The sequence below is a fragment of the Trachymyrmex septentrionalis genome, unplaced genomic scaffold (assembly GCF_001594115.1).
Source record: "Trachymyrmex septentrionalis isolate Tsep2-gDNA-1 unplaced genomic scaffold, Tsep1.0 scaffold173, whole genome shotgun sequence".
In the NCBI taxonomy this organism is placed as follows: domain Eukaryota; kingdom Metazoa; phylum Arthropoda; class Insecta; order Hymenoptera; family Formicidae; genus Trachymyrmex; species Trachymyrmex septentrionalis.
Window position 1 is genome coordinate 266089 of NW_017304897.1, and position 10742 is coordinate 276830.

Genomic DNA, 10742 nt, shown 5'->3' on the forward strand with positions numbered 1-10742 from the left:
TTTATATTCGATAAATAAGATGTTTTACATTTTAAACTGCTTAAATTGTTTTTAAACAATAAAGGAGGAGTCTCCATAAGGTCGGTTTTCGGCTCTATTTCAGTTTTATTTTAAATTATCGGAAACGCTTTATTATTTAGAACAGTGCTCGCAAAGATTTGCACATTTCGGGCCGATTCCGGCGAACGATCCCCACTATCGTTCAAGGCCGAGCCGTCGAGCGCTCAGGTGACGCTCTGGCTCAGAAGTGTCTCTGTAGCTTAAACGTGCGGAGGTCATACCTTACGTTATTGAAGAATATTTTTCTTGCAAAATAATTTTTATTTTCTTAAAAAAATCAAATATTAAATTTTCTAAAATATTTTGTCATAATAATTCTTGCTTATCAGAAACTATTCAATAATTATAATAAATTTATATCGAGAAATTTCAAGAATAATTAACACATTATATCATAATAATTCTTGTCTACCAAAAACTATTTAATAATTGTTATAAATTTACATTGAGTTTTAAATTTACGTTTAAAAAAGAATATTAAACAATTACATAAAAACGATGTTATATACGTTAAAGAGAATGTTAACAATTAATTATTAGTCAAGAATTTTAAATGATAAAATTATATAAAATTTGAATTTCACGTTTCCCTAACTTAAAAGTAACTAAAAAATAAATAAAAAAGGGCTTGAGGGAATAGGCATTATTCAGAGTGCGCAACAGAATAATAGCATTAATTTGAAAACAGACACAGAACTGCTAAACCAAGTATACTTTAATTATTTTAATTCTTAGTTTGTTTTTATTATTGACATCAAATTTGACTTTTAAATAATCGACGAGTTTTCACGATTTCTGTTTATTTCACTGCTTGACGATGTATGACACGTCTTTCCGTACTGTACATTTTATTTATCATCTATTTATTATTTTATGATTTGATTTAAAAATTGTTTAATTGTGGACGTTCCTTGCTATTAAGACTTTGGACTAGCAGTTTATTTTATGTACTTGTGTGCAGTTTCCGAGTGAGTTCTTTGTACATCCATTTTCCCATAAAATAAATGCTTATTTTATTTTATTATTAAAGGAAAATTGTGAGTTCTATCCAGCCTTGCAACTGGCATGGGAAAATGTATTCTTGATAGAGAACTTAATTTGGCTTTCTTGAAGATTGCAATAAATGAATTTCACATCTTCCGATTTTTTTTTGTATACGTTAGGCAGATTAAGTATGTAACGTTGCGTTATTATTGCTGAAGAAGATTAGAAGACTAACCAAAACATACGAAATTTATTATCATTTAACGATTTTTCTTTGTTCTGTCGTCTCTTCAATAAATTTAACTTTTATATGGAGAAATTTCTTTGAACAATTTGATAACATTTGTACTGCGGTTGTTTCCTCGAAAATTGACTTGGTATTAGAATAATTTAACTCATTCCATCCGCGTTTACAATTTACTTCAGAATTGGGGGGAGACGAAATTAATTTTCTGGATGTTACTATATCTATTAATGGGAACAGGTTTGGTTTTGATTGGTACCGTCAGCCGACCTTTTCAGGGAGGTTTTTGAATTTCAATTCTAACCATCCCATGGCACAAAAGAGAGGGACGATTCTTTCGCTGATTGACAGAGCATTTTTATTATCAAACTTAGACTAGGTTTCATACACAGAATTTGACGTTTATTATCAATATTTTATTAGACAATGACTATCCACTGACCTTCATTTTTGACACAGTCAATCAACGTATAAAAAATTTAATTAGAAATAGACACATAACACATAGAGGTTTGGCTGACAATGTCGGGACGAATGAATCTGTTTCTTGGCTTACGGTACCATTCATTCCTTTCCACACGGAAAAGTTCAAATGTTTCAATAAAAACGACATCAGGGTATCTTTCCGTAGTCCCAATAAATTGAAAAAATACATCAAAGTACAGATATTTGTCCACATACATCGAGGAACAACGTGGTCTACAAGATTTCATGTAATAATCGTGACGCGTCATACGTGGGACAGACGAGTAGAAAATTAAAGACCAGGATTGCTGAACATCGCAATCACATTAGATACAACACTTCTGGTCGTTCTGTCATAACTGAGCATAGGAGACAGCTTGATCACGAATTTAAATGGGATGAAGTCGTAATTTTAGACGAAGACCTTGCTATCCGAGACGTTTGGTTTCAGAGATGCTTAATATCAGAAAGCAGAAGAATGGTCTCAATTTATAAATTGACACCGATGGCCTCCACAAGGCTTATATTCTCATCATAAATAAAGTTTGACTTTCTGATACTAACAGTCCGTCTCCTCTCTCAGTCTATGTTGTTTCGCACTACTGAACGTACATAATAATCGACACGTAATGTCTGGCTTACACATCTGCGTTCCTTCTTTCTGTATATATTTCAAAAGTTTTTTATTCCTTTTTGGACACGCTCTTTTGAATTTGTTACATATGAATTCTGATGAGTTTTTATTATATTTCTTATTATTTTTTATTAGATTTCCGGTATGTCAACTTATTTATGCGTGGATTGTTTTTGTAGTACGCTTTTAATTTATCTTTTTATCAACTAGAGCTTTGCCAAGATATCTTTAATACATTTGATGGTTCAATCGTACGGACATAATGTTGAACTCGACATCAAGACTCACCCGAACTGTGAATGTTCTGTATATGCGATCATTTGCGATAATTGATTTCATTCTGCGATTTTTTTCGTTGTGTTAATGTCTGAAGAGGGCTCGATCCGGTAGCCGAAACTTGTAACTTGTAACTTGTAATTATTTTCGTAATTTCGATTCTAATTTTGTTATGTAATTTTACCTCTGTTAATTATAATATATTTTTTTGTTAATTTCAAAGAAATGTGTTGACTCTTACTTTGCCCGTTACTTATTATTTGTTTTGTATAGAAAGAGTCCTTCGATTTGTTATTTATTTCCCCTCCTTCTTTCAACTTTTCCCTATTCGAAATAACATCTGCATTCCGACTTTCTTTACACACACACACACACACACACACACACGCGCGCGCGCGCGCGCGCACACACACACGCACTCACACACACAAATCCGTACATATACTTTAGACTAGAGAACCAAAAATTGAATTTTTTTTTATTATTTACTCAAAATTGTATTTTTTTTTATTTTTTGTTATTCAAAGAAAATGTATCACTCAATATTGCTTTTTATTATACCATTATTAAATTAACTTCTCAGTAGTCATTTATTTAAATATAACCTCTCCTTATATTCGTTAGCTCTCCTGCGATTGTACTTCGCCCTCTTCCCGGTCACTTGGATTAAGTTCCATGATCAAAAGTCTGGGCATATGGCCGTACTGGCACAGCTGGCGTTAAAGTGCGCCCTCCCGGCACACTGACCAGTTCGGGCCCTTTAACTTAAAGGTACATCCGACTCGTGTGTCCGTTTAGCGGAGCACGAGCAGAGGACTTCGTCCTCCGTTCGACCCTCGTTAGGAACCTCTGGACGAAGCGAAGATCTCCCGATTTGTGTCGGTGCTTCTCCACGGTTCCCTTGCAGTCCGGAGCCTGGACATGACCAAATCGGTCTAATAATTCCTGCTACGTTCACCCCCTCAGCTCCATGCATACAGAGCTTGGACGTAACAACGTCATTTACCATAGATAATACTTAATACGGGAAATGAAGATTCCCAGATAACACGTATGTTTAAAATACGTCGAAAAGATTAAGAATGTTAGTGGTAAAAGTGGGGCTGACTAATTACAGATGTCAAATACGTCCGTAAAATCATCTAATTTCGATAATTTGTACAGTTTAAAACGTTTCCGATAATTTAAAGTGAAATTAAAATAGGGCTGAAAACTGACCTTATAGAGATTCTTTCTTCATTACTTTTTTGTAATAATATTTCCATAAACCAAATTTTTACTTTTTAATTAATAGGATATATAAAATTATGTGCTAGAGAAATATAACATATATCAAATATATCATACATTAGTAAATTTAAAGATAAAACTGCAGAAAAGGGGAACATCCGCCGACGATCTTGACCTTGACATATGTTGTTATCACCCTGAGTAACTTCCAACAAGTTTTAGCCGTCACTCATTCGTTAAAAAGTTATTAACAAAAAAAGTTTGAAAAAATAACGTTATTTCTGCTGTATATAATATTAGAAACTATTCTACACGTTTACGTAATGACTTTTCACGTAAAGCAACTTTCACCCCACCTCCCCCCTGCTTGGGGGGGGGGGTGGGGGCACTTCCACAAGCAACTTTCGAAGTCTTGTTAGAGATCACTCAGAATTATGATTTCGAAAGTTGCTTCGCGTGGAAGTCGTGGAAGTTCCCCGAAGCAGAGGAGGAGGTGAGGTCGTTTCACGTTAAAAGAAATCTAACCCAACCGTTAAAAGAAATCTAACCCAACCGTTAAAAGAAATCTAACCCAACTCATTTTTTTGGTACGAGGTGGCCCTCATTTCGCATGGAAGGCTGTAAATCCAAGTCGGTTCGCGTTAAAAAAACCTAACCCTAATCCAATCCATTTTTTGATACGAGGTGACCCTTATTTCGCGTGGAAGGTTGTACTTAATAGAACTTAGTAGAACTTTGCTTCTTGAATGTACAACTTTCCACGCGAAAGTAAAAAATTAGTTGGGTTACGGTTAGGTTTTTTAACGCGAAATGATTTTCATTCCACCATTGGACACATACACTTTTCAAAGTGAGATTCTATATAGGTTTATAATTTTTGTTATAGCAAAAATGAGATATTATTTTTTAAACTTTTTTTGTTAATTATTTTTTAACGGATAGTGAGCGACGACTAAAACTTCTTATAGATTATTCAAGGTGATGACCTTTACAACATATGTCAAAGTCAAGGTCGGTGAGTGCTCCCTTTTCTGCAGTTTTACCAATTTAAATTATTATTTCAGAATGCTAACTAATAGATATTGATATATTTATGAAACACAAACAAAACTTTGAAGAAAATAAATTAAAATGATGAATATAACAATATGTTCTCTGATTTTAAAAATTGATACAAAAGTTGAATTTTCCTGAATAGGGAAAAATTATTTTTTATCTGGACAGAACATTATTCAAATAATATTGAAAAAAAAAATGTTTACCATAATTAAATTTTAACATTTTCACGACTCTTAAAAAGCAACTTTCATTAGTTATGACAATTGTGATGGTTTTTTAAAATCATTAACGATATTCTTCATTAATATTCTTATGAAATTAAGTTAACTCACTTTTGATGGAGTAATGTTGACTTATATCTCATTCATGATAATAATTTAAAAATTACGTTTGTTGAGTCACTTTTGAATTGAAGACGTGACATATCGAATGTTCCAAATGTTGATTCGTAAATAAAATATATATTAAACACATATGCGCGCTTGCGCGCATGCGAGTGAAAAACGTCATTCGATCAAGGCGATTCTTCGTGTTTAATAGTATTGTTGTGCTCCTAAAGTTGCTTTTCTGTATATTAGCGTTTCAATTGTCCTGTAGGAAAATTGATAGGAAAAGGAAACAAAGATCGATCCTAAGCGATGTTTATTTTGGTTGCTATTCTTGATAGAAAGGCTTAACAAATTTTGCGTGTTATATAAAGTTTCTTTTAAGTACAATCAGAGTCTTCATTATTTTGCGCGCGTATAGGAGATGCGAAAACGTATACGCATATATAACTAACAGGAGTGCAACAATTCGGACATCACGACCGTGATATCCAGTAATCGAGAATGGATTGAAGTGGATTCAAATTTTCAGAAATACGCATTTGCGGACGTTAAAATGAATCCTTTTCAATCCGAATTATTTTTATAGGAATTGCATGAAGTACATTTCTATGTTTATATTTCTAAAAATAATATCAGCTTTTCTCGTGAATATTTCTCAATTCAAAATTCTGAATATGTAGTTTTTCAGTTCAATTAAATCCAGTCAAATTGAATTTAATTGATTTTAACTAAATAAAAATTTTTTTTTTATTTAAAATACGCAAATAGTCTAGTACCATTGAGGAGCCGCCTGTGACGTCACTGGCACTATCCCCCAGCATGACGCCAGGGTGCCAGACGACTCCCCATTAATGATACCATTTTACGAGGTGATGTAGTGAGTGGCCTAATTTTTTTGTTATTTCTCTTCTTTTTGTAAATACTTGATTAGTGCATTGAGAAGAATCAAATAGTTGAAAAAAATTAAATAGTGGCTAGAATTTGAATAAATTAAAAAATTTTTATTAATAGTATTCTCTCTTTTTTCTAGGTCTTTTTTTAAAGGCAGTATTCTCTTTTTAAATAATCGGGCAGTGCACGAGAAAAGACAAATAAATAGCTGAAATTTTTATAAATTAAAAAATTTTTATTGGCAGCACGAATTTGAAATGTTTTGTTCTTAATACTTTCTTAATTGTTGTAATGGATAAGTGTTAAATATATTGTATCGCATTAATGCACACACGCGCGCGCGCGCACACACACACACACACACGCGCGCGCGCGCGCACGCACACGCACACGCACACACAATTGAATACAATATACAGTGTTTTCGGGTTAAACCGTCAAACATAAAATATTAAATTCAGGATCTCAAATAAACAAAAATTTTCTTCTGGATGTATGCTCGCAAACGCTTCATTCAAAAGATATTTACTTCTGAAGTTATACAGAACTGTAGGAATATGTAAAAAAAAAATAATAAAAATAATTGAAATATTTCTTGTTTGTGTTTTAGAGCTTGGAGGTCATTGATAGGTAATAAATACAATCTAGGGCAAGTAAGAGTTTAACATATAAATTTATATGGCTGTATATACAACCAAGAAATTATAAATTAGAAAGTATCACATATTAATCAATCATAATATGTTTCGGCCTTAAGATTAGGTCCTCTTCAGATAAATGCAATGATGTTATACTACATTAAACAAGTATTGGTAATCATGGAATTAGACATATATATGTCGAGAGATTGGATGAAAGTTGAACTGAGGAAACGAAATTGCTCGCCAAAAGATTGGAAGACCAGTTGAAAAGAATTTCATTATATTCTGATACAAATGTAAACTAGATTAATTATATTTAATTATGAAGCAAGCAAATATGTCACCTTGATGGAACACTCACTAATCATCTCGAAGAATTATTATACTTTGTTGGTACGATGCTCGTCAGAGAATACATTAGTCAGTGTGATTATAAATAATTATATATAACCATAGTCCAAAAATAAGAGTCACAGTCATATTTCATATAAAAATAAAATTTCCAATAAATAAAAAATAAATACATAAATAAATTGTATAAAAAGATGTAAAATCAATTATGGAATAAAATTAAAGATGTATAATTGTTACGATGGTCCCACACTGACTAAACGAAAAATAATCGATTGAATGTGATCTTGACAATGGAAAGTCAGACCTTGACAACCAGAAATATACTCTTTATGTAAGCTTTTAGTATCAGTTCGAAGATTAAGGCTATTTTTTTGTTTTTTAATATGTAGCTTCTCCAAAACTAACTGTTTATTATAACATGGTTCTTCATCAAGGATTTCAACATTACTCCAATCAAAATCATGTTCTAGTTTATGCTCAGTTATAACAAAACTAGAAGACGTGTTCCACCATATACGATTTCGGTGTTCCGAGATTCGAGTTTTTAACTGTCTTCCGTCTGCCCTACATATGTCTCACAATTATTGCACTTAATCTTATAAACAATAATGATTAAAAACAATCTCGTAACTTTTGATTGATATGTTTAGTCAGTGTGAGACCATTGTAACAATTACACATCTTTAATTTTATTCCGTAACTGATTTTACATCTTTTTATACAATTTATTCATGTATTGGGTTGTTCGGAAAGTAATTTCGTTTTTTTCCCAACAGAGGACTTATATTTTTTCACAGCCAACTTCACACTTAAGCCGCATAATCAATATATATTTTGACAGCTGATATAGCAAGGCTTGCTTGTGAAAAAAGTTCGATTGATTCTACGCAGTAGTTTTTAATTGGTGCCCTATCAAATATGGAAAGTGAAAAGCAGCATTTTCGGCATATTTTACTTTTTTACTATCGAAAAGATAAAAATGCTGTTCAAGCAAGAAAAAAATTATCCGATGTGTATGGAGAAGATGTATTGACAGAACGCCAGTGCAAAAACTGGTTTGCAAAATTTCGATCCGGCAATTTTGATGTTGAAGATGCACCACGTTCTGGAAGGCCAGTTGAAGCTGATGAAGACACAATAAAGGCATTAATTGATGCAAACCGGCGAATAACAACTCGTGAGATCGCTGAGAGATTAAATTTATCGAATTCAACCGTTCATGGTCATTTGAAACGCTTAAGTTTAATCTCAAAGCTCGACATATGGGTTCCTCATGTTCTTTCGGAAAGAAATTTGTGTCGTCGCATTGACGTCTGCGATTTGCTTCTCAAACGTCAAGAAAATGATCCATTTTTGAACGCATCATCACTGGGGACGAGAAATGGGTTGTCTACAACAATGTTAAACGCAAGAGATCATGGAGTAAAAAAGATGAACCGGCTCAAAGCACTTCGAAAGCCGATATTCATCAAAAAAAGGTGATGCTATCTGTTTGGTGGGATTTCAAAGGAATCGTTTTTTTTTTGAGCTTCTACCGGACAACACAACGATCAATTCTGAAGTGTACTGTTATCAGCTGGACAAATTGAATGATTCACTTAAACAGAAAAGGCCAGAATTGATCAATAGAAAAGGTGTAGTGTTCCACCAAGATAATGCGAGACCCCATACAAGTTTGGTAACTCGCCAAAAGCTTTTACAGCTTGGATGGGATATACTGCCACACCCACCATATTCTCCAGATCTGGCACCTTCTGATTATTATTTGTTCCGGTCTCTACAAAATTTTTTAGACGGTAAAACCTTTACTTCAAATGAGGAAGTCAAAAATCACCTGGATCAGTTTTTTGTCAGCAAAAATTTTATGAGCGTGGAATCATGCTACTGCCAGAAAGATGGCAAAAGGTATTGGATCAGAATGGACAATATATAATTCAATAAAATATTTATTCACTATGAGAAAATCGTCTTTCATTTTCATAAAAAAAAAACGAAATTACTTTCCGAACAACCTAACATTTATTTTTTATTTATTGGAAATTTTATTTTTATATGAAATATGACTGTGACTCTTATTTTTGGACTATGGTTATATATAATTATTTATAATCACACTGATTAATGTATTCTGACCAGCATATCAACGAAGTATAATAATTCTTCGGGATGATTGGTGAGTGTTCTATCGAAGTGACGAAATGACTGAGAAAACGAAATTGCTCGCCAAAAGATTAGAAGACCAGTTGAAAAGAATTGCATTATGTGATATACAAATGTAAATTAGATTAATTATATTTAATTATAAAGCAAGCAATTTCGTTTTCCCAGTTCCAATTTTATCCATGTTTCGACATACGAGGTCTGTTCAAAAAGTATCGCGAATTTTGAATTTCCGCGGTTTACGTATATTCGATTTTCGATTTTTTTGTGGCGTTATGTTGGTGCTCATGTCTCTCACTTATGCCGACAAGTTCGACCATTTTGAATGTTCAGTTAATTTTTGACAGCTGCTTTGCTTGCACGTGTTTTGGCTCGTCTCCGATTTTTGCCTATTCCAAAAAATGGATCAAAGAATCTGTATCAAATTTTGTGTGAAAAACAAAATTAAGTGCGCGGACGAATGTTGACTGTGGCATATGGTGAAGCTACCTTGGACCGAAGCAACGTTTATCGGTGGTACAAAATGTTCTCAGAGGGCCGAGAAGATGTGAACGACGAAGAGCGTGCCGGACGCCCGAGCACGTCAACAACAGACGAAAACATTGATGAAGTGAAGAAAATAGTATTGGCCAATCGTCGAATCACCGTTAGAGAGGTTGCTGAGGACCTAAACATATCGATTGGCTCGTGCCATTCGATTTTTACCAATGATTTGGGCATGAGACGGGTCGCCGCGAAATTCGTACCAAAATTGCTCAATTTCGACCAAAAACAGCATCGCATTAACATTGCTAAGGAGCTGTTGGACTCTGTCCGCGACGACCCAAATTTGCTCCAGAGGGTCATAACTGGTGACGAATCATGGGTTTATGGTTATGACCATAACCCCATAACTTATGGAAACCAAAGCTCAATCATCCCAATGGAAGCTGCCGCACGAGCCAAGACGGCATCGAAGGAGGAGCTGAACAAGATCACAAAAAGTAATTTTTTGAAGTGCTTCGAGGATTGGAAAAAACGTTGGCACAAGTGTATAATATCTGATGGGGATTACTTTGAAGGGGACAAAATAGATATTCATGAATAAATAAATAATTTTTGAAAAAACACAGAATTCGCGATACTTTTTGAACAGACCTCGTATGTATACATCTAATTCCATGACCAATAGTGGTTTAATATAGTATAACATCTCATTGCGTTTATCTGAAGAAGACCTAATCTTAAGATCGAAACATGTTATGATTGATTAGTATTGGGTGGATCCATATATTCGTTCGCTTTTTGAAGGCTAAAATGAAACAAGTTTTTTTCATACAAAGGATGAATTTTAATCAATAATATATTCTCCGTTTTTGTTGATGACCTCTTGCCATCTTTCCAACAATTTCATTATTCCGCTCTCATAGAAGGTC

General features: G+C 33.6%; 1 protein-coding gene across 7 annotated transcripts in view; it reads left to right on the forward strand.

Annotated features, from left to right (window-relative positions):
* LOC108746496 (transmembrane GTPase Marf) overlaps window positions 1-10742 on the forward strand; it is a 146041-nt gene that overhangs the window by 73328 nt on the left and 61971 nt on the right. The gene's annotated exons all lie outside the window — the stretch shown is intronic.